Consider the following 24,678-nt stretch of genomic DNA (forward strand, 5'->3'; position numbering starts at 1 on the left):
GTTGTTCCAGGCAAGTTCAGATGCGAGGGTTCGGAAACGTGTGACAGATTTTCGTTCGGGCTCATCGAAGACCTTCCAGAAAGCAGCGAGGAAAGCCAGAAGATTGGACACCAGGGGATCCCCTCTTTCCCATAGAGGGTTTAGCCATGCCAATGCCTCCCCGGTGAGGTGAGACATGATGAACTCCACCTTGGCCTGGTCGGAGGTGAACTGGTGTGCCAGGAGTTCAAAGTGCAGTGCGCACTGATTTATGAAGCCCCGACATAAGACGGGGTCACCGCCAAAACGTGGAGAGCCAGGTCCAAAGCCGGGTGCCACAGCGCCACTGGGTTGAGGTGCCGCCAGAGCGGGTGCCGCTCGGCTAGAGACGGACACAGACAGGGTGGACAGCGTGTCCAGGCAGGAGTTGACAGTCCGCAGAAAGGACAGGATAGTTTCCTGTTGGGATCTCTGACGTGAGTCCTCCTGGTACAGGTCAGAGAGTGAAGGAGCCTGGGGGTAACCGGGTTCCATGGCCTGTGCAAACTGGTATGGGTCCGGGTGGTGGAACCTCTGTGCTTCGGTGCAAGGATGGACCAGAGGGGCATTACTAAGTGCCTACCCTGCCTGACCCAGGTCACATGGCGGCTTAGTCGACTCCGTGAACCAGGGAGGGACCGGGCAGGTGAACCAGGTGCCACTCTGGGACCGACCTTGTGTGAGAGCAGGTGACTCCCACGGGTCAGATGACAGGAACAGACCGGTACAGTGGATGAGCACGGCAGGAAGGCAGACAGGTGGTCTGGGTGGTCTGGGTAGATCCGCAGGCTGGTACGGCAGATAGTCAGACAGGTGCTCCGGGTAGGCAAGCAGGTGGGCACGGCGGATAACCAGACAGGTGCTCCGGGTAGGTGTATGGCCAAGTTTTTAGCAATAAGGTTCGGATACGGCTTTAAAGAAGGCAACCACTTGTAATATAATGCAATTTTATTTATAACAGTTAATTTGGAAGATAAAATACAGAATCAAAGGAATAGTATGATATTGCGTACACTTTTGTAGATTCTAAGTACAAAGGTTAAATACTTATAAAGGTTACATACTTACTATTAGATAGAAGAAGAAGAAAAAGATTTCCCTAGTAGAATGGCATGTACATCATCTGTCCAGAAACTTCAGCTGGAGAAGCGTTCAGCGATGGGCAGAGAATGCGTCCTAGGTCCTACACTTTGAAGAGCGTCCTCTTCACAGTTCCACAATGCTTCTGCCATAACTGAATTCTTCAACAGCTTTTATATTTTAGAAAAAGGCTTACCCAACCTAATATTACGTAAGCATGAAAATTCATAGGTTGTTGTCCATCATTCCAATCCCATGACAGTGGCTAGCTATCACAGATAAGCAATGCCGGACAAGACCTGTTCACGGACCATTCTACTTCTGTCATAATGTTTACATATGATAAGAGTAAATCCTACACCGGGTTATAAATCAGAACGAGGTTTTCTTCCCAGACAGTATATTGTGTTAAGGAGCTATGTATCAATGAGATACATTCACAGATAAAGTATACCTTAACACAGAATATATAATCAAAATATTAATTAAAGGTTGGATACATCATAATGGGTTTCAGATAGCCACTTACATTTTTGGTACAACAGTAAGCTTCTCCATCTTAAGCCATATGCCTGTAATCTTATTTACAATATTGTGCAATCGTCTGTGTCTGGTTCTACCTCGGATCTCTAATGGCAAACACAGTGTATACAAAGTCTAATTCCCTTGCTGAAGCTAATATGTTTAGGTGACAAACCGCACAATATTGAAGAGCTGTGGACAGCTCTGAAAGAGCAGGCAGATCTGTGGCTCACACCGCTGAACCTACAGCCAGGCATGGTCATGTGTGACAATGGCCGGAACCTAGTGGCGGCTCTGAGACGAGGCGAGCTCACATACGTACCATGCCTGGCCCATGTGCTTAACCTCGTGGTTCAGTGGTTTCTCAAAACCTACCTGGATCTGTCGGATCTGCTTGTCAAAGTACGCTGCCTATGTGCCCATTTTAGAAAGTCAGCTACAGCTTCCACCACTCCTGCCGTGCTTCAACAGCGTTTGCAGCTTCCGGGTCACCGACTGGTGTGTGATGTCCTCACCCGTTGAAACTCTACACTGCAGATGTTGAGAAGGATTTGTGAGCAGAAGAGGGCAGTTGTTGACTACCTGCATCAACAAGGCCGTTGGTATTCAAGTCGGACTCCACACACAAAACCTCAGCAGTGGACATGGATGTCAGACATATGTACCATCCTCCAAAACTTTGAGGACTCCACCAAGATGGTGAACAGCAATGACGCCATAATTAGCATCACTATCCCACTTCTCTGTCTTCTGAAACGCTCTCTGCTCACAATCAAAGAGGATGCATTGCAGGTGGAGCACGATGAGATGGAGCAAGGAACCATACAGGGTGATTACACACAGCCCAGCCTCATCTCATCCCAACGTGGATTGGGTGACAATGAGGAAGAGGAGGAGGAAGAACAGGAGCTAGTTTCCTGCAACATGAGGACCATTGCTTTGTGTTCCCCCCTGTCTTTACTTCACTGATTCCCCTGTCAGAACTAGAGGACTACTAAGTCTCTGACATGAGAAATATCACATTGCTCACCTAATGTTAGGCCAAGTCTAGGCCCAAAACAGAGCCAGTCCAAAGCTTTTAATGCACTTAAACACTTTTCGTGGTGATGATATTGGCTTTTTAGGGAGCTCCGGATTAGGACCCGTGAGGGGCAGTCGACATGGAGTGAGGGTGCCATATTGTGTCCCATAGGTGCCAACCTCCGCTGGTAGGAAGGCACCATCTATTTCCCTTAGAACCTTCTCTGTATCAATTGTATATCAATAAATGTGAATAAGTGCCCATATTGTCTGAAGGACTCCCTAACAGTTTTTTTTGTTCTTTTGATTATTGGACTTGGTCCTTTTTAATGAAGTAATAAAAGTTTTACATTTTATAGGGTTCTTTTTCTTTTGGTTATATATTTGCAATCCCCTCCTCCAGGGTAATATGTAGCAGCCCCTGAGTCCATCTGAGACTATCCCTGTGGTAAAAGAGAAGCATGATATGGTATTTCCATCAATCTCTAGTACATTCACCACTTACAGAAGTCAGGACAGAAAGGATTGGAAAGTTCCCAGAGTCAGCCGGCGTTTAACTATCAAGGTGCAGCTTGTAATGCAGAACGAGGAGTATGATCCTTGCTTCACTGGTTACAGGGGTTGTCCAATTGTCAAATACAATTATCAAAAATACTAAAATTAGTAAGCAGATGGCCTCTTCAGGGATGGAGAGGACTTCAGGGAGGCTTTCAGCCTTCATTGCAGAGTAAAGGAAACAGCAGTTTGTAAGAACATCGTCAGTAGCACTTTAAATTCTACTCCACATTTTTTCAATGAAATGTTGTGAAATCACGAAAATGAGACGGCGGCTGCTGCTTGGCAGGCGGCATCCTTTTTTTTTTTATTTTTTTGTTCCACCCTCAAATCTTTCCTCTCTTCCATTATGACCCTACAGAGTCACAGAACGCCTGGTAGAAGTCAGACGTCTGTTAATCAGGAGCCTCAAAGGGGAAGTGAAGAGGCATCTCCAAGCCGTACGCGACTGGTAAGGACGGACTGGACCGGGGTCCGGTATATACAGAGTCTCCATACAATATGGATTACATGTTACAGTATGGAGGAGAGGGTCAGGCTCAGGGTTGGATTCTTACTGACTGGTAAGGACGGACTGGACCGGGGTCTGGTATATACAGAGTCTCCATACAATATGGATTACATGTTACAGTATGGAGGAGAGGGTCAGGCTCAGGGTTGGATTCTTACTGACTGGTAAGCACGGACTGGACCGGGGTCCGGTATATGCAGAGTCTCCATACAATATGGATTACATGTTACAGTAAGGAGGAGAGGGTCAGGCTCAGGGTTGGATTCTTACTGACTGGTAAGGACGGACTGGACCGGGGTCTGGTATATACAGAGTCTCCATACAATATGGATTACATGTTACAGTATGGAGGAGAGGGTCAGGCTCAGGGTTGGATTCTTACTGACTGGCAAGGACGGACTGGACCAGGGTCCGGTATATACAGAGTCTCCATACAATATGGATTACATGTTACAGTATGGAGGAGAGGGTCAGGCTCAGGGTTGGATTCTTACTGACTAGTAAGGACGGACTGGACCGGGGTCTGGTATATACAGAGTCTCCATACAATATGGATTACATGTTACAGTATGGAGGAGAGGGTCAGGCTCAGGGTTGGATTCTTACTGACTGGTAAGGACGGACTGGACCGGGGTCCGGTATATACAGAGTCTCCATACAGTATGGATTACATGTTACAGTATGGAGGAGAGGGTCAGGCTCAGGGTTGGATTCTTACTGACTGGTAAGGACGGACTGGACCGGGGTCCGGTATATACAGAGTCTCCATACAGTATGGATTACATGTTACAGTATGGAGGAGAGGGTCAGGCTCAGGGTTGGATTCTTACTGACTTGTAAGGATGGACTGGACCGGGGTCCGGTATATACAGAGTCTCCATACAATATGGATTACATGTTACAGTATGGAGGAGAGGGTCAGGCTCAGGGTTGGATTCTTACTGACTGGCAAGGACGGACTGGACCGGGGTCCGGTATATACAGAGTCTCCATACAATATGGATTACATGTTACAGTATGGAGGAGAGGGTCAGGCTCAGGGTTGGATTCTTACTGACTAGTAAGGACGGACTGGACCGGGGTCTGGTATATACAGAGTCTCCATACAATATGGATTACATGTTACAGTATGGAGGAGAGGGTCAGGCTCAGGGTTGGATTCTTACTGACTGGTAAGGACGGACTGGACCGGGGTCCGGTATATACAGAGTCTCCATACAGTATGGATTACATGTTACAGTATGGAGGAGAGGGTCAGGCTCAGGGTTGGATTCTTACTGACTTGTAAGGATGGACTGGACCGGGGTCCGGTATATACAGAGTCTCCATACAATATGGATTACATGTTACAGTATGGAGGAGAGGGTCAGGCTCAGGGTTGGATTCTTACTGACTGGTAAGGACGGACTGGACCAGGGTCCGGTATATACAGAGTCTCCATACAATATGGATTACATGTTACAGTATGGAGGAGAGGGTCAGGCTCAGGGTTGGATTCTTACTGACTGGGAAGGACGGACTGGACCGGGATCCGGTATATACAGAGTCTCCATACAATATGGATTACATGTTACAGTATGGAGGAGAGGGTCAGGCTCAGGGTTGGATTCTTACTGACTGGTAAGGACGGACTGGACCGGGATCTGGTATATACAGAGTCTCCATACAATATGGATTACATGTTACAGTATGGAGGAGAGGGTCAGGCTCAGGGTTGGATTCTTACTGACTGGTAAAGACGGACTGGACCGGGGTCCGGTATATACAGAGTCTCCATACAATATGGATTACATGTTACAGTATGGAGGAGAGGGTCAGGCTCAGGGTTGGATTCTTACTGACTGGTAAGGACGGACTGGACCGGGGTCCGGTATATACAGAGTCTCCATACAATATGGATTACATGTTACAGTATGGAGGAGAGGGTCAGGCTCAGGGTTGGATTCTTACTGACTGGTAAGGACGGACTGGACCGGGGTCCGGTATTTACAGAGTCTCCATACAATATGGATTACATGTTACAGTATGGAGGAGAGGGTCAGGCTCAGGGTTGGATTCTTACTGACTGGTAAGGACGGACTGGACCGGGGTCCGGTATATACAGAGTCTCCATACAATATGGATTACATGTTACAGTATGGAGGAGAGGGTCAGGCTCAGGGTTGGATTCTTACTGACTTGTAAGGACGGACTGGACCGGGGTCCGGTATATACAGAGTCTCCATACAATATGGATTACATATCACAGTATGGAGGAGAGGGTCAGGCTCAGGGTTGGATTCTTACTGACTTGTAAGGACGGACTGGACCGGGGTCCGGTATATACAGAGTCTCCATACAATATGGATTACATGTTACAGTATGGAGGAGAGGGTCAGGCTCAGGGTTGGATTCTTACTGACTGGCAAGGACGGACTGGACCGGGGTCCGGTATATACAGAGTCTCCATACAATATGGATTACATGTTACAGTATGGAGGAGAGGGTCAGGCTCAGGGTTGGATTCTTACTGACTAGTAAGGACGGACTGGACCGGGGTCTGGTATATACAGAGTCTCCATACAATATGGATTACATGTTACAGTATGGAGGAGAGGGTCAGGCTCAGGGTTGGATTCTTACTGACTGGTAAGGACGGACTGGACCGGGGTCCGGTATATACAGAGTCTCCATACAGTATGGATTACATGTTACAGTATGGAGGAGAGGGTCAGGCTCAGGGTTGGATTCTTACTGACTTGTAAGGATGGACTGGACCGGGGTCCGGTATATACAGAGTCTCCATACAATATGGATTACATGTTACAGTATGGAGGAGAGGGTCAGGCTCAGGGTTGGATTCTTACTGACTGGGAAGGACGGACTGGACCGGGATCCGGTATATACAGAGTCTCCATACAATATGGATTACATGTTACAGTATGGAGGAGAGGGTCAGGCTCAGGGTTGGATTCTTACTGACTGGTAAGGACGGACTGGACCGGGATCTGGTATATACAGAGTCTCCATACAATATGGATTACATGTTACAGTATGGAGGAGAGGGTCAGGCTCAGGGTTGGATTCTTACTGACTGGTAAAGACGGACTGGACCGGGGTCCGGTATATACAGAGTCTCCATACAATATGGATTACATGTTACAGTATGGAGGAGAGGGTCAGGCTCAGGGTTGGATTCTTACTGACTGGTAAGGACGGACTGGACCGGGGTCCGGTATATACAGAGTCTCCATACAATATGGATTACATGTTACAGTATGGAGGAGAGGGTCAGGCTCAGGGTTGGATTCTTACTGACTGGTAAGGACGGACTGGACCGGGGTCTGGTATTTACAGAGTCTCCATACAATATGGATTACATGTTACAGTATGGAGGAGAGGGTCAGGCTCAGGGTTGGATTCTTACTGACTGGTAAGGACGGACTGGACCGGGGTCTGGTATATACAGAGTCTCCATACAATATGGATTACATGTTACAGTATGGAGGAGAGGGTCAGGCTCAGGGTTGGATTCTTACTGACTGGTAAGGACGGACTGGACCGGGGTCTGGTATATACAGAGTCTCCATACAATATGGATTACATGTTACAGTATGGAGGAGAGGGTCAGGCTCAGGGTTGGATTCTTACTGACTGGTAAGGACGGACTGGACCGGGGTCCGGTATATACAGAGTCTCCATACAATATGGATTACATGTTACAGTATGGAGGAGAGGGTCAGGCTCAGGGTTGGATTCTTACTGACTTGTAAGGACGGACTGGACCGGGGTCCGGTATATACAGAGTCTCCATACAATATGGATTACATATCACAGTATGGAGGAGAGGGTCAGGCTCAGGGTTGGATTCTTACTGACTGGTAAGGACGGACTGGACCGGGGTCCGGTATATACAGAGTCTCCATACAATATGGATTACATGTTACAGTATGGAGGAGAGGGTCAGGCTCAGGGTTGGATTCTTACTGACTGGTAAGGACGGACTGGACCGGGGTCCGGTATATATAGAGTCTCCATACAATATGGATTACATGTTACAGTATGGACGAGAGGGTCAGGCTCAGGGTTGGATTCTTACTGACTGGTAAGGACGGACTGGACCGGGGTCCGGTATATACAGAGTCTCCATACATTATGGATTACATGTTATGACGCGCCCCCTGGGCCTGTGCTGTGGTGCAGCGTTGTGCACGCGGGGAATACCCGGAGCCGGATCTGTTGGGGGTAGTAGTCCTCGTGGCGGTGACCCGGTCCGTGCCCAGGGTGTCAAACTAAATGGCAGTCTTTAGCAGTAGATGTTAGAGTGTTCGACTACGCCACCCGTTGAATGCGGCTATGAAGCCGCCGCTGCAGGGCAGACCGCTGAGGCCAGTGGTACGGATGTGCAGCGTGGATGGTATAACCCCCAACGGGAGGGGTATGGCCTCAGGGCAGCCGACGTGAATGATGGGGTTAGCAGAGTTGCACGCAGGCACCAGGAACCACTCAGAGACGGTGCGGTGTAGTTCAGGGTCTTTACTGGTGGCAAAGGTAGACCCTCCCGGAGTACTGGCTAGCGATCGGGGCCTGGTCAGTCTGTGAGCAGATAGGATCTCCCCTGGCCAGGCGGAGTTGTAGGCCTCCCCAACTAATTGTACTCTTCTGGCTACCTTGCTAGAGGCGGGTAAAAGTAGCCCACGTCCCTGAGTGTACAGTGTGGTGCTCACCCGTATGGCCGGTGACTCGGGGCCTTCTGGTAGCTTCCGCTCCACGACGGCGGTGCTAGTCCCTTGCGTGTGACCGTGCCTTCGGGTTTCTGGGCCAGAGGACCTGAAATCCCCTGCCGGTCGGTTTCTGCTGCTGGGTAAGGATTAGTCCCCACAGCCTCGGACTCCGGGTCCGGTGAGAACTCTTCAATCAGGGCGAGCTCTACAGCTTCCAGCCCCTGACTCCTTTTAGCACTGCTCCCACTGAGCTCCTGATCTTTCTTTCCTATAGCTGCTCCTCTCCAGACCAGACTGTGTCTCTGTCTGGGACTCCTCTTCTTCTCTACACACTAACCCTGCCTCAGCCCCAGCTTTATATAGGGGAAGTTCTTCCCCTCCCAGGACTGGGCAGGAGGTGTGGCATGCATAGGATTCCTGACCAGGAGACCTCCCACCTGCTCTCAGACGTAATATTGCTATTACTGTGGAAACCAGACCCCTGGGGTGCCACATTCCCCCCTAGTGAAATTTAGTACTCCGGGACTAAACATATTTTTGTAAACAAAACAAGTTATAAACAAAAACAGTACAATAAAGAAAAACACATTATGATGGTCACGGCGTGTCCGCAACCGGGTGCAGTTTTTGAAGAAAACAAGGGTGTCCATTTCACCAAGGAACAGGGAGCCGTAACCAGGTAGGGGTCTGTCCTACCCCGAGTCTTTAACAGTCTTAGTCCTTTCCTGGGTTATGCTCCAAACATATATACAAAGGATTCCGGATAATCCATAACTGACACCTATAAAATAACTAGAAATACACAATTATTCACAAGCAACAATAAACAGGTAAATACAAATAAAACAGTTTGAGCACTTTAAATCCTCCAACGTACGGGCAACTGGCCTCTAGTGGCCCTAGTGGACCTACGGAGCTTACTGACTGGTCCTGAGCTACAAGATGTAGGAGCTGTCAAAGGTAAACTGGGCAGCTGTCTACGGGCTCTTTGGCTCACTAGGGGTACGGCAGGCTCACTATAAGCAGAGGGTTGATTCTCCTGGTCTGCTTGTGTGGGGTCTTCTGCCTCCTGGACCGGCTGCTCTTCCAGCTCTACCTGTTTCTCCGTAGGCACTCGGGATGCTGGTTGGAGGAAGGTGAGGACGGGTACCACAACAGCGCCATTCACTTGTGTCCAAGACCGAGGGAAGTCTCCGAGTACAGTACGGACCATCTCTTCCCTTTCCTCTGCGGGTCGAGGGTCTTCTTGTTCTTCTTCAGGGTTTCGTAGCTGTTCGGGACACTTCTTCAGGTGATCTCGGGAGACAATGGCTGTGGTTTCTCCTCCGTCCTTACTGATTGTGCAGACTTTTGGGTTCTCATGGCTTGAGGGCAGTACGGTGTACGGGTCTTTCTCCCACTGGTCGTCCAACTTGTGGAGTCGTCTCTTCCTCTTCAAGACCTGCTCTCCAGGTACCAGGGGAACAGCGGGAGCATACTGGTTGTAAGCCTTCTCCTGTCTTTCTCTAGCTTGACAGAGACTTCGCTCAACGCTCTCCTGTACTTTCCGGTACTGCTGCTGCCTCTCTGTGTCCCAGTCTGCTTCTGGTGAAGTGTCCTCGGGTGTCAGGACTCCCATATCCAGATCAACAGGCAGCTTACCAGGTCTTGCTCTCATCAGGTAAGCCGGGGTACAGTTGGTAGAACCTACCGGGATGTGGTTGTATAGGTCCACCAGATCAGGCAGTTTCTCAGGCCACAGAGTGCGTTCTTCCAGGGGCAATGTTTTCAGAAGGTCTATCACCACCTGGTTCATTTTCTCACAGAGTCCATTGGTTTGCGGATGATAGGGTGTTGTTCTTATCTTCCGGCAGCCATACAGAGTGCAGAACTCCTGGAAGACTTCCGCTTCAAAGGCAGGTCCTTGGTCCGTCAGCACCTGCTCTGGGTATCCGTGTGGACGGCAGAAGTGCTGCTGGAAGGCTCTAGCTGCTGTTTGAGCCGTTAAGTCCTTGACCGGGACCACCACCAGGAACCGGGAGTAATGATCTACGATTGTGAGGGCGTAGACATACCCAGATCTGCTTGGAGCCAGTTTCACATGGTCCAGGGCTACCAGTTCCAGTGGCTGTCGGGTGATGATGGGCTGCAAGGGAGTCTTCTGGCTGGCACGGTCCTTCCTTCTTAGGTGGCACGGTCCACAGTCTCTGCACCACCTCTCGATGGTTCCTCTCATGCCTACCCAGTGGAACCGCCCGCGCAGCAGGAACTCCAGCTTCTTCCATCCGAAGTGCCCAGCTCCGTCGTGGTATGCCTCCAGTACCATAGCCGCGTCTCTTCTTGGCACCACTACTTGCCAGATCAGTTCATGCGTCCGGGAGTTAACCATTCTGCGGCACAACTTCCTCTTGTAAAGGAACAGTCGACTCTTCTCAGCCCACAGTTGCTTGGTCTCCTCCGGAGCGTCTGGGTCAAGGCGGGCATCTGGCTGAGTCAGCATCTCCTTCACCAGTCGGACGGCGGGGTCACTGTCTTGCGTTTCCGCCCAGTTGTAATGAGGTAAGGGGTTGAACGTAGCGGATTGCTTACCCCTTACACGGTGGGAATACTGGATAGTCCCATGACGGTGGAACGCGGGGAGTTCAACTTCTTCCAATTCCTCTGGATCTTCCCCTACGTCCGGTAGGTTTGGCATTCTGGACAGGGCATCCGCGTTGGTATTGGAGCGTCCTGCCCGGTATTTGATCGTGAACTCATAGTTGGACAGGCGGGCCATCCATCTCTGCTCCAGGGCACCGAGTCTTGCCGTATCCAGGTGTGTCAACGGGTTGTTATCCGTGTACACGATGAATCGGGAAGAGGCGAGGTAGTGCTTAAAGCGTTCGGTGACTGCCCACACCACTGCCAGGAATTCTAGCTTGAATGAGCTGTAATTCTCAGGGTTTCTTTCGGTGGGTCGCAGTTTTCGGCTGGCGTAAGCAATTACCCGTTCCTTCCCCTGCTGGATCTGGGACAGTACAGCTCCTAGCCCGATGTTACTTGCGTCGGTGTAGAGGATAAAGGGCTGGCTGTAATCAGGGTACGCCAGGATTTCATCCCCCGTGAGGGCCATCTTCAGCTGGCGGAAGGACTCTTCTTCCAACTTCTCCCATCTGAAGAGCGGCTTCTGGTTCTTGGCCTTCCTGGACTTGCCTATCAGGAGGTCCTGCATAGGAGCTGCCTTTTTGGTGAAACCGGGAATGAACCTTCGGTAGTAGCCTACCAACCCGAGGAACTGCCGCACTTCCTTTACGCTGGAGGGTCTTGGCCATTCCTTAATCGCGGTGATCTTATCAGGGTCGGGAGCCACTCCGTCAGCACTCACCACGTGTCCCAGGTACTGCACCTTTGGTTTCAGGAGATGACACTTGGAGGGTTTCACCTTTAGGCCGTAGTTTGCCAGGGCTTTGAACACTTCTGCCAGGTGTTTCAGGTGGTCCTCGTAGGTCTTGGAGTAGACGATGACATCGTCCAGGTATAACAGGACCGTCTCGAAGTTTCGGTGTCCCAGACAGCATTCCATCAATCGTTGGAAGGTTCCTGGTGCGTTGCAGAGTCCGAACGGCATGCAGGTAAACTCGCTAAGTTCCATCGGGGTGGTGAATGCGGTCTTCTCCCGGTCCGCCTCTGCTACAGGAACCTGCCAGTACCCGCTAGTGAGATCCAAAGTGGAGAAGAAGTTAGCAGATTTTAAAGCAGTCAAAGACTCCTCTATCCTTGGTAAGGGGTACGCATCTTTGTGTGTGATACGGTTGATTTTCCGGTAATCTACACACATTCTCATGGTGTTGTCCTTCTTTTTAACCAAGACTAGTGGAGCTGCCCAGGGGCTACAGCTATCCCTGATTACTCCAGCCTCCTTCATGTCTCTAAGCATCCCCTTGGCGTGTTGGTAGTGTGCAGGGGGTACGGGACGATACCTCTCCTTTATGGGAGGATGGTCTCCCGTGGGGATGTGATGTTCCACTCCCTTCACTCGCCCGAAGTCTAGCGGGTGTTTACTGAACACTCTCTCGTATTCCTGGAGCACCCAGTAGACTCCCTGCTTTTGGTGAGCGGGTGTGGAGTCAGTACCCAAATGCAGTTGCTGACACCAGTCCTCCATTTGTTGTTTAGAGCCGTTACCTTCCTCTGGATGAGATGGAGGCAAGGGTTCCACGGACTGTACAGAATTTTGGTTGATGGTATACAATTTGGCTAGCGTAGCATACCGGGGCAGGTACACTTCCCTCTTCCCGATATTTATTATGCGAATGGGCACCCTCCCATGGCGTACATCAACCACCCCCCGTGCCGTCAAAATGGTGGGCCTACTATCTGAGTAGACTGGTTCTACCATTGCCTGGTAATCTCTACCTCTCAGACCAATAGCTGCCCGGCACCAAATCATCATTTCACTTTTCGGGGGCATGGCAATAGGGAAAGGGTCACACATCCTCACGCTACCAATCTCACCACCGGAGAGTTCCACCTGTTGCCGTCGCATCAGTGCCCGGATCTCTTTTTGGAGCACTCGCTGCTGGCCGGAGCTGGCGTTCTTGGCAACCTGTTGTAAAATAAGAATCACCTCTGCAAGACAATTTTCAATCACATTAGTTCCTAGAGTTATCTTTGGGTGACTCTCGCGCTTGTCAATGTCCACAATGATCAGTCCCTGTGCTGCCAGTTCGACTTTACCGATTTTAATGGTCATCTCTTTAAATCCGATCTGTGGCACGGGCTGACCATTGCTGGCGATGATACTCAAGTCGTCATCTGGGTAGCGGGTTATATCCGAGTCATTCCAGTACTGCTTGAAGAGCACGTACGGGATGGTGGTGACCTGTGACCCGGTGTCAAGTAGGGCACTCATAGGAATGCCATCCAGTACTACAGGCAAGACTGGACGTCCTCCCACGTATTTGTCACACCAGTTCGATGGGCCTGGTGATCTTATTCCTAGGGGTTGGCCCTCTACCCCAGGTTGTGCCAGTTTTAAAGGACAGTACCTTGCCATATGTCCGGGTTGATTGCAGCGGCGGCAGATGGGTTGTCTGTCCTCGTTGTATCGGTCGCTGGGTCTTCCTCTGGCCGGTGGGATCCTCCTTGGTCGGCGCCACGGGATATCCTCCGGTCCGGATGCCAGCTGGATCTTCTCTGGAGTAGAAACCTGTAAAGACTGCACAGTTCGGGTTAGCGCGGCATCGCTTTTAGTTAGCTCTTGGACCTGATGGTGCAGGTCTGTAGCCGGGTCATTGTTTAAAGCCTGCGCATCAGCTCCCACAGGCCCTGCCGACAAGGGCGCCGCCTCCTGGTGGTAAGTGGTAGCAGGGCGTTTGTGGGTCACAGCGCCACCTGGTGCCGGTTCTCGGAGCACCCGGATGGCTCTGTCCTTGAACTGTGCAAAGTCCAGATGAGGGTCCTGTAAGGCCATTGCCCGCAACTGGGTTCGGTGGGCATTGCAATGTAGACCCTCTATAAATTGTTCAGTCAACAGCTTGTCTTCGTTTCCCACGCCGTCAGGGTCGGCCTGCTTAATGGCTCTCAGGGCCTCTTGTAGGTTTAGTGCATAGTCCCTTATATTCTCATGTGCTCGCTGCTTGCACCCGTAGAATCTAAGCTTGATCTCGGCTGAGGTACGGGTATCAAAGGTGTCCTTCAGCCGGGCTAGTATCTCTGCGACAGTCCTCCTCCTCCCAAGTGGCCAGGACTTTACTTCCCTTTGGGCTGCCCCTGTTAATTGAGCCACCAGGATGCTCACTTTTTGCTCTTCTGTGAGGGGGTACACCTGGAAGAGGTCATCCAGCCTTTCTCTGAAGTCATTTAGGGTATGTGACTCCCCTGAGTACTGGGGTAGCCAGGCTGCCCCCGGGATATAGGGCATGGTGAAAGGCATGACCGCCGCAGCGGTGGTGCTGGCGGTGGCTGTGGCAGTGAAGCTCTCCTCCGTATCCGACATCCTCCTCCCCCCCTAGTGGACCGTGGCCTACCTTGCGATGATCCTCTTCCGTAGGCCGCGGCTCCGCAGTGGATCGTCAGGGTTGAGGACCTTCCGTCGCGCTCCTGTGACGTCGGCGTCTGCTGGGCTCCTTCCAGGACCTTACGCAACGTCCGGATGTGAGGCGGAGCTCCAGTTCTCGCGCGCTTTCGGAGTCCACGCCCCTCCCGCGCGGCGTCTTCAAGATGGCGTCCAACGGCGGGAAAACTCCACGGATGGCGGGAAGAAGGCAGAAGATGGCGTCCAACGGCGGGAAAACTCCACGGATGGCGGGAAGAAGGTAGAAGATGGCGTCGGATGGCGGGAATCTTCACCACAGGTAAGTTTAAAAGTCTCTTTTTCAGGCACGCAGTACCCGGTGGTTGCGGGCACGAGATCCTGCTGACTACGCCAAAAGTTGACGCGCCCCCTGGGCCTGTGCTGTGGTGCAGCGTTTCGCACGCGGGGAATACCCGGAGCCGGATCTGTTGGGGGTAGTAGTCCTCGTGGCGGTGACCCGGTCCGTGCCCAGGGTGTCAAACTAAATGGCAGTCTTTAGCAGTAGATGTTAGAATGTTCGACTACGCCACCCGTTGAATGCGGCTATGAAGCCGCCGCTGCAGGGCAGACCGCTGAGGCCGGTGGTACGGATGTGCAGCGTGGATGGTATAACCCCCAACGGGAGGGGTATGGCCTCAGGGCAGCCGACGTGAATGATGGGGTTAGCAGAGTTGCACGCAGGCACCAGGAACCACTCAGAGACGGTGCGGTGTAGTTCAGGGTCTTTACTGGTGGCAAAGGTAGACCCTCCCGGAGTACTGGCTAGCGATCGGGGCCTGGTCAGTCTGTGAGCAGATAGGATCTCCCCTGGCCAGGCGGAGTTGTAGGCCTCCCCAACTAATTGTACTCTTCTGGCTACCTTGCTAGAAGCGGGTAAAAGTAGCCCACGTCCCTGAGTGTACCGTGTGGTGCTCACCCGTATGGCCGGTGACTCGGGGCCTTCTGGTAGCTTCCGCTCCACGACGGCGGCGCTGGTCCCTTGCGTGTGACCGTGCCTTCGGGTTTCTGGGCCAGAGGACCTGAAATCCCCTGCCGGTCGGTTTCTGCTGCTGGGTAAGGATTAGTCCCCACAGCCACGGACTCCGGGTCCGGTGAGAACTCTTCAATCAGGGCGAGCTCTACAGCTTCCAGCCCCTGACTCCTTTTAGCACTGCTCCCACTGAGCTCCTGATCTTTCTTTCCTATAGCTGCTCCTCTCCAGACCAGACTGTGTCTCTGTCTGGGACTCCTCTTCTTCTCTACACACTAACCCTGCCTCAGCCCCAGCTTTATATAGGGGAAGTTCTTCCCCTCCCAGGACTGGGCAGGAGGTGTGGCATGCTTAGGATTCCTGACCAGGAGACCTCCCACCTGCTCTCTGACGTAATATTGCTATTACTGTGGAAACCAGACCCCTGGGGTGCCACAGTTACAGTATGGAGGAGAGGGTCAGGCTCAGGGTTGGATTCTTACTGACTGGTAAGGATGGACTGGACCGGGGTCCGGTATATACAGAGTCTCCATACAATATGGATTACATGTTACAGTATGGAGGAGAGGGTCAGGCTCAGGGTTGGATTCTTACTGACTGGTAAGGACGGACTGGACCGGGGTCCGGTATATACAGAGTCTCCATACAATATGGATTACATGTTACAGTATGGAGGAGAGGGTCAGGCTCAGGGTTGGATTCTTACTGACTGGTAAGGACGGACTGGACCGGGGTCCGGTATATACAGAGTCTCCATACAATATGGATTACATGTTACAGTATGGAGGAGAGGGTCAGGCTCAGGGTTGGATTCTTACTGACTGGTAAGGACGGACTGGACCGGGGTCCGGTATATACAGAGTCTCCATACAATATGGATAACATGTTACAGTATGGAGGAGAGGGTCAGGCTCAGGGTTGGATTCTTACTGACTTGTAAGGACGGACTGGACCGGGGTCCGGTATATACAGAGTCTCCATACAATATGGATTACATGTTACAGTATTGAGGAGAGGGTCAGGCTCAGGGTTGGATTCTTATTGACTGGTAAGGACGGACTGGACCGGGGTCCGGTATATACAGAGTCTCCATACAATATGGATTACATGTTACAGTATGGAGGAGAGGGTCAGGCTCAGGGTTGGATTCTTGCTGACTGGTAAGGACAGACTGGACCGGGGTCCGGTATATACAGAGTCTCCATACAATATGGATTACATGTTACAGTATGGAGGAGAGGGTCAGGCTCAGGGTTGGATTCTTACTGACCGGTAAGGACGGACTGGACCGGGGTCCGGTATATACAGAGTCTCCATACAATATGGATTACATGTTACAGTATGGAGGAGAGGCTCAGGCTCAGGGTTGGATTCTTACTGACTGGTAAGGACGGACTGGACCGGGGTCTGGTATATACAGAGTCTCCATACAATATGGATTACATGTTACAGTATGGAGGAGAGGGTCAGGCTCAGGGTTGGATTCTTACTGACTGGTAAGGACGGACTGGACCGGGGTCCGGTATATACAGAGTCTCCATACAATATGGATTACATGTTACAGTATGGAGGAGAGGGTCAGGCTCAGGGTTGGATTCTTATTGACTGGTAAGGACGGACTGGACCGGGGTCCGGTATATACAGAGTCTCCATACAATATGGATTACATGTTACAGTATGGAGGAGAGGGTCAGGCTCAGGGTTGGATTCTTACTGACTGGTAAGGACGGACTGGACCGGGGTCCGGTATATACAGAGTCTCCATACAATATGGATTACATGTTACAGTATGGAGGAGAGGGTCAGGCTCAGGGTTGGATTCTTACTGACTGGTAAGGACGGACTGGACCGGGGTCCGGTATATACAGAGTCTCCATACAATATGGATTACATGTTACAGTATGGAGGAGAGGGTCAGGCTCAGGGTTGGATTCTTACTGACTGGTAAGGACGGACTGGACCGGGGTCCGGTATATACAGAGTCTCCATACAATATGGATAACATGTTACAGTATGGAGGAGAGGGTCAGGCTCAGGGTTGGATTCTTACTGACTTGTAAGGACGGACTGGACCGGGGTCCGGTATATACAGAGTCTCCATACAATATGGATTACATGTTACAGTATTGAGGAGAGGGTCAGGCTCAGGGTTGGATTCTTATTGACTGGTAAGGACGGACTGGACCGGGGTCCGGTATATACAGAGTCTCCATACAATATGGATTACATGTTACAGTATGGAGGAGAGGGTCAGGCTCAGGGTTGGATTCTTGCTGACTGGTAAGGACAGACTGGACCGGGGTCCGGTATATACAGAGTCTCCATACAATATGGATTACATGTTACAGTATGGAGGAGAGGGTCAGGCTCAGGGTTGGATTCTTACTGACCGGTAAGGACGGACTGGACCGGGGTCCGGTATATACAGAGTCTCCATACAATATGGATTACATGTTACAGTATGGAGGAGAGGCTCAGGCTCAGGGTTGGATTCTTACTGACTGGTAAGGACGGACTGGACCGGGGTCTGGTACATACAGAGTCTCCATACAATATGGATTACATGTTACAGTATGGAGGAGAGGGTCAGGCTCAGGGTTGGATTCTTACTGACTGGTAAGGACGGACTGGACCAGGGTCCGGTATATACAGAGTCTCCATACAATATGGATTACATGTTACAGTATGGAGGAGAGGGTCAGGCTCAGGGTTGGATTCTTACTGACTTGTAAGGACGGACTAGACCGGGGTCCGGTATATACAGAGTCTCCATACAATATGGATTACATGTTACAGTATGGAGGAGAGGGTCAGGCTCAGGGTTGGATTCTTACTGACTTGTAAGGACGGACTGGACCGGGGTCCGGTATATACAGAGTCTCCATACAATATGGATTACATGTTACAGTATGGAGGAGAGGGTCAGGCTCAGGGTTGGATTCTTACTGACTGGTAAGGACGGACTGGACCGGGGTCCGGTATATACAGAGTCTCCATACAATATGGATAACATGTTACAGTATGGAGGAGAGGGTCAGGCTCAGGGTTGGATTCTTACTGACTGGTAAGGACGGACTGGACCGGGGTCCGGTATATACAGAGTCTCCATACAATATGGATTACATGTTACAGTATGGAGGAGAGGGTCAGGCTCAGGGTTGGATTCTTACTGACTGGTAAGGACGGACTGGACCGGGATCCGGTATATACAGAGTCTCCATACAATATGGATAACATGTTACAGTATGGAGGAGAGGGTCAGGCTCAGGGTTGGATTCTTACTGACTTGTAAGGACAGACTGGACCGGGGTCCGGTATATACAGAGTCTCCATACAATATGGATTACATGTTACAGTATGGAGGAGAGGGTCAGGCTCAGGGTTGGATTCTTACTGACTTGTAAGGACGGACTTGACCGGGGTCCGATATATACAGAGTCTCCATACAATATGGATTACATGTTACAGTATGGAGGAGAGGGTCAGGCTCAGGGTTGGATTCTTACTGACTGGTAAGGACGGACTGGACCGGGGTCCGGTATATACAGAGTCTCCATACAATATGGATAACATGTTACAGTATGGAGGAGAGGGTCAGGCTCAGGGTTGGATTCTTACTGACTGGTAAGGACGGACTGGACCGGGGTCCGGTATATACAGAGTCTCCATACAATATGGATTACATGTTACAGTATGGAGGAGAGGGTCAGGCTCAGGGTTGGATTCTTACTGACTGGTAAGGACGGACTGGACCGGGATCCGGTATATACAGAGTCTCCATACAATATGGATAACATGTTACAGTATGGAGGAGAGGGTCAGGCTCAGGGTTGGATTCTTACTGACTGGTAAGGACGGACTGGACCGGGGTCCGGTATATACAGAGTCTCCATACAATATGGATTACATGTTACACTATGGAGGAGAGGGTCAGGCTCAGGGTTGGATTTATACTGACTTGTAAGGACGGACTGGACCGGGGTCCGGTATATACAGAGTCTCCATACAATATGGATTACATGTTACAGTATGGAGGAGAGGGTCAGGCTCAGGGTTGGATTCTTACTGACTTGTAAGGACGGACTGGACCGGGGTCTGGTATATACAGAGTCTCCATACAATATGGATTACATGTTACAGTATGGAGGAGAGGGTCAGGCTCAGGGTTGGATTCTTACTGACTGGTAAGGACGGACTGGACCGGGGTCCGGTATATACAGAGTCTCCATACAATATGGATTACATGTTACAGTATGGAGGAGAGGGTCAGGCTCAGGGTTGGATTCTTACTGACTTGTAAGGACGGACTGGACCGGGGTCCGGTATATACAGAGTCTCCATACAATATGGATTACATGTTACAGTATGGAGGAGAGGGTCAGGCTCAGGGTTGGATTCTTACTGACTGGTAAGGACGGACTGGACCGGGGTCCGGTATATACAGAGTCTCCATACAATATGGATTACATGTTACAGTATGGAGGAGAGGGTCACGCTCAGGGTTGGATTCTTACTGACTGGTAAGGACGGACTGGACCGGGGTCCGGTATATACAGAGTCTCCATACAATATGGATTACATGTTACAGTATGGAGGAGAGGGTCAGGCTCAGGGTTGGATTCTTACTGACTGGTAAGGACGGACTGGACCGGGGTCCGGTATATACAGAGTCTCCATACAATATGGATAACTTGTTACAGTATGGAGGAGAGGGTCACGCTCAGGGTTGGATTCTTACTGACTGGTAAGGACGGACTGGACCGGGGTCCTGTATATACAGAGTCTCCATACAATATGGATTACATGTTACAGTATGGAGGAGAGGGTCAGGCTCAGGGTTGGATTCTTACTGACTGGTAAGGACGGACTGGACCGGGGTCCTGTATATACAGAGTCTCCATACAATATGGATTACATGTTACAGTATGGAGGAGAGGGTCAGTCTCAGGGTTGGATTCTTACTGATTGTAAGGATGGACTGGACCGGGGTCCGGTATATACAGAGTCTCCATACAATATGGATAACTTGTTACAGTATGGAGGAGAGGGTCAGGCTCAGGGTTGGATTCTTACTGACTGGTAAGGACGGACTGGACCAGGGTCTGGTATATACAGAGTCTCCATACAATATGGATTACATGTTACAGTATGGAGGAGAGGGTCAGGCTCAGGGTTGGATTCTTACTGACTGGTAAGGACGGACTGGACCGGGGTCCGGTATATATAGAGTCTCCATACAATATGGATTACATGTTACAGTATGGAGGAGAGGGTCACGCTCAGGGTTGGATTCTTACTGACCTGTAAGGACGGACTGGACCGGGTTCCGGTATATACAGAGTTGTGGCACCCCAGGGGTCTGGTTTCCACAGTAACGGCAATGTTATGTCTGAGAGCAGGTGGGAGGTCTCTTGGTCAGGAATCCTATGCATGCCACACCTCCTGCCCAGTCCTGGGAGGGGAAGAACTTCCCCTATATAAACCTGGGGCTGAGGCAGGGTTAGAGAGTTCAGAGGGAGAGTTCAGCCAGGAGGGCTGACAGGGAGCTGTGGCTCCGGCTGGGCCCAGCTCCTGGGCCATGCCAGAAATAGAGACAGAGAAGAGAAGCAGCTATGGGAAGAAACAACAGGAGCTCTGTGGGAGCAGTGTTACAAGGAGTCAGGGGCTGGCAGCTGCAGAGCTCGCCCTGACTGAGAAGATTTCTTACCGGACCCGGAGTCCGAGGCTGTGGGGACTAACTCCTACCCAGCAGCAGAATCCGTCAGGCAGGGGATTTCAGGTCCTCTGGCCAAGAAACCCGAAGGCACGGTCACACGCATGGGACCAGCACCGCCGTCATGGAGCGGAAGCTACTAGAAGGCCCCGAGTCACCGGCCATACGGGTGAGCACCACACGGTACACTCAGGGACGTGGGCTACTTATACCCGCCTCTAGCAAGGTAGCCAGAAGAGTACAGTCAGTTTGGGAGGCCTACAACTCCGCCTGGCCAGGGGAGATCCCATCTGCTCAAGGACTGACCAGGCCCCGATCGCTAGCCAGTACTCCGGGAGGGTCTATCTTTGTCACCAGTAAAGACCCTGAATCACACCGCATCGTCTCTGAGTGATTCCTGCTACCCCCATCATCCACGTCGGCTGCCCTGAGGCCATACCCCTCCCGTTGGGGGTTATACCATCTACGCTGCACTATCCTACCACCAGCCTCAGCGGTCTGCCCTGCAGCGGCAGCTCCATAGCTGCATTCAACGGGTGGCGTAGTCGTCCTACATCTACCGCTGATACAGCGCCACTTAGTCTGACTCCCTGGGCACGGACCGGGTCACCGCCACGAGACTACAACCCTCAACAGATCCGGCTCCGGGTAAGCTCCCGTCTGCGCAACGCAGCGCGACACAGGCCCAGGGGTGCGTCAGAGTCTCCATACAATATGGATTACATGTTACAGTATGGAGGAGAGGGTCAGGCTCAGGGTTGGATTCTTACTGATTGTAAGGACGGACTGGACCGGGGTCCGGTATATACAGAGTCTCCATACAATATGGATTACATGTTACAGTATGGAGGAGAGGGTCAGGCTCAGGGTTGGATTCTTACTGACTGGTAAGGACGGACTGGACCGGGGTCCGGTATATACAGAGTCTCCATACAATATGGATAACTTGTTACAGTATGGAGGAGAGGGTCAGGCTCAGGGTTGGATTCTTACTGACTGGTAAGGATGGACTGGACCGGGGTCTGGTATATACAGAGTCTCCATACAATATGGATTACATGTTACAGTATGGAGGAGAGGGTCAGGCTCAGGGTTGGATTCTTACTGACTGGTAAGGACGGACTGGACCGGGGTCCGGTATATACAGAGTCTCCATAAAATATGGATTACATGTTACAGTATGGAGGAGAGGGTCACGCTCAGGGTTGGATTCTTACTGACTGGTAAGGACGGACTGGACCGGGGTCCGGTATATACAGAGTCTCCATACAATATGGTTTACATGTTACAGTATGGAGGAGAGGGTCAGGCTCAGGGTTGGATTCTTACTGACCGGTAAGGACGGACTGGACCGGGGTCCGGTATATACAGAGTCTCCATACAATATGGATTACATGTTACAGTATGGAGGAGAGGGTCAGGCTCAGGGTTGGATTCTTAATGACTTGTAAGGACGGACTGGACCGGGGTCCGGTATATACAGAGTCTCCATACAATATGGATAACTTGTTACAGTATGGAGGAGAGGGTCAGGCTCAGGGTTGGATTCTTACTGACTGGTAAGGACGGACTGGACCGGGGTCTGGTATATACAGAGTCTCCATACAATATGGATTACATGTTACAGTATGGAGGAGAGGGTCAGGCTCAGAGTTGGATTCTTACTGACTGGTAAGGACGGACTGGACCGGGGTCCGGTATATACAGAGTCTCCATACAATATGGATTACATGTTACAGTATGGAGGAGAGGGTCACGCTCAGGGTTGGATTCTTACTGACTGGTAAGGACGGACTGGACCGGGGTCCGGTATATACAGAGTCTCCATACAATATGGATTACATGTTACAGTATGGAGGAGAGGGTCACGCTCAGGGTTGGATTCTTACTGACTGGTAAGGACGGACTGGACCGGGGTCCGGTATATACAGAGTCTCCATACAATATGGATTACATGTTACAGTATGGAGGAGAGGGTCAGGCTCAGGGTTGGATTCTTACTGACTGGTAAGGACGGACTGGACCAGGGTCCGGTATATACAGAGTCTCCATACAATATGGATTACATGTTACAGTATGGAGGAGAGGGTCAGGCTCAGGGTTGGATTCTTACTGATTGTAAGGACGGACTGGACCGGGGTCCGGTATATACAGAGTCTCCATACAATATGGATTACATGTTACAGTATGGAGGAGAGGGTCAGGCTCAGGGTTGGATTCTTACTGACTGGTAAGGACGGACTGGACCGGGGTCTGGTATATACAGAGTCTCCATACAATATGGATTACATGTTACAGTATGGAGGAGAGGGTCAGGCTCAGGGTTGGATTCTTACTGACTGGTAAGGACGGACTGGACCGGGGTCCGGTATATACAGAGTCTCCATACAATATGGATTACATGTTACAGTATGGAGGAGAGGGTCAGGCTAAGGGTTGGATTCTTACTGACTGGTAAGGACGGACTGGACCGGGGTCCGGTATATACAGAGTCTCCATACAATATGGATTACATGTTACAGTATGGAGGAGAGGGTCAGGCTCAGGGTTGGATTCTTACTGATTGTAAGGACGGACTGGACCGGGGTCCGGTATATACAGAGTCTCCATACAATATGGATTACATGTTACAGTATGGAGGAGAGGGTCAGGCTCAGGGTTGGATTCTTACTGACTGGTAAGGACGAACTGGACCGGGGTCTGATATATACAGAGTCTCCATACAATATGGATTACATGTTACAGTATGGAGGAGAGGGTCAGGCTCAGGGTTGGATTCTTACTGACTGGTAAGGACGGACTGGACCGGGGTCCGGTATATACAGAGTCTCCATACAATATGGATTACATGTTACAGTATGGAGGAGAGGGTCAGGCTCAGGGTTGGATTCTTACTGACTGGTAAGGACGGACTGGACCGGGGTCCGATATATACAGAGTCTCCATACAATATGGATAACTTGTTACAGTATGGAGGAGAGGGTCAGGCTCAGGGTTGGATTCTTACTGACTGGTAAGGACGGACTGGACCGGGGTCTGGTATATACAGAGTCTCCATACAATATGGATTACATGTTACAGTATGGAGGAGAGGGTCAGGCTCAGGGTTGGATTCTTACTGACTGGTAAGGACGGACTGGACCTGGGTCCGGTATATACAGAGTCTCCATAAAATATGGATTACATGTTACAGTATGGAGGAGAGGGTCACGCTTAGGTTTGGATTCTTACTGACTGGTAAGGACGGACTGGACCGGGGTCCGGTATATACAGAGTCTCCATACAATATGGTTTACATGTTACAGTATGGAGGAGAGGGTCAGGCTCAGGGTTGGATTCTTACTGACCGGTAAGGACGGACTGGACCGGGGTCCGGTATATACAGAGTCTCCATACAATATGGATTACATGTTACAGTATGGAGGAGAGGGTCAGGCTCAGGGTTGGATTCTTACTGACTGGTAAGGACGGACTTTACCGGGGTCCGGTATATACAGAGTCTCCATGCAATATGGATTACATGTTACGGTATGGAGGAGAGGGTCAGGCTCA

At 50.8% G+C, this 24,678-nt stretch overlaps 1 protein-coding gene across 1 annotated transcript in view; it reads left to right on the forward strand.

Annotated features, from left to right (window-relative positions):
* Window positions 1–3,541: 3,541 nt before the first annotated feature.
* Window positions 3,542–24,678, forward strand: part of SRPX2 (sushi repeat containing protein X-linked 2) — a 745,700-nt gene continuing 724,563 nt past the window's right edge. The window contains exon 1 of the mRNA XM_073642211.1: window positions 3,542–3,646. The gene's annotated coding sequence lies outside the window, so the exon portion shown is untranslated. The remainder of the gene's footprint in view (window positions 3,647–24,678) is intronic.

This window comes from Phyllobates terribilis, unplaced genomic scaffold (genome assembly GCF_046119375.1).
Source record: "Phyllobates terribilis strain yellow unplaced genomic scaffold, ASM4611937v1 Scaffold_7__3_contigs__length_470593459, whole genome shotgun sequence".
NCBI lineage: Eukaryota > Metazoa > Chordata > Amphibia > Anura > Dendrobatidae > Phyllobates > Phyllobates terribilis.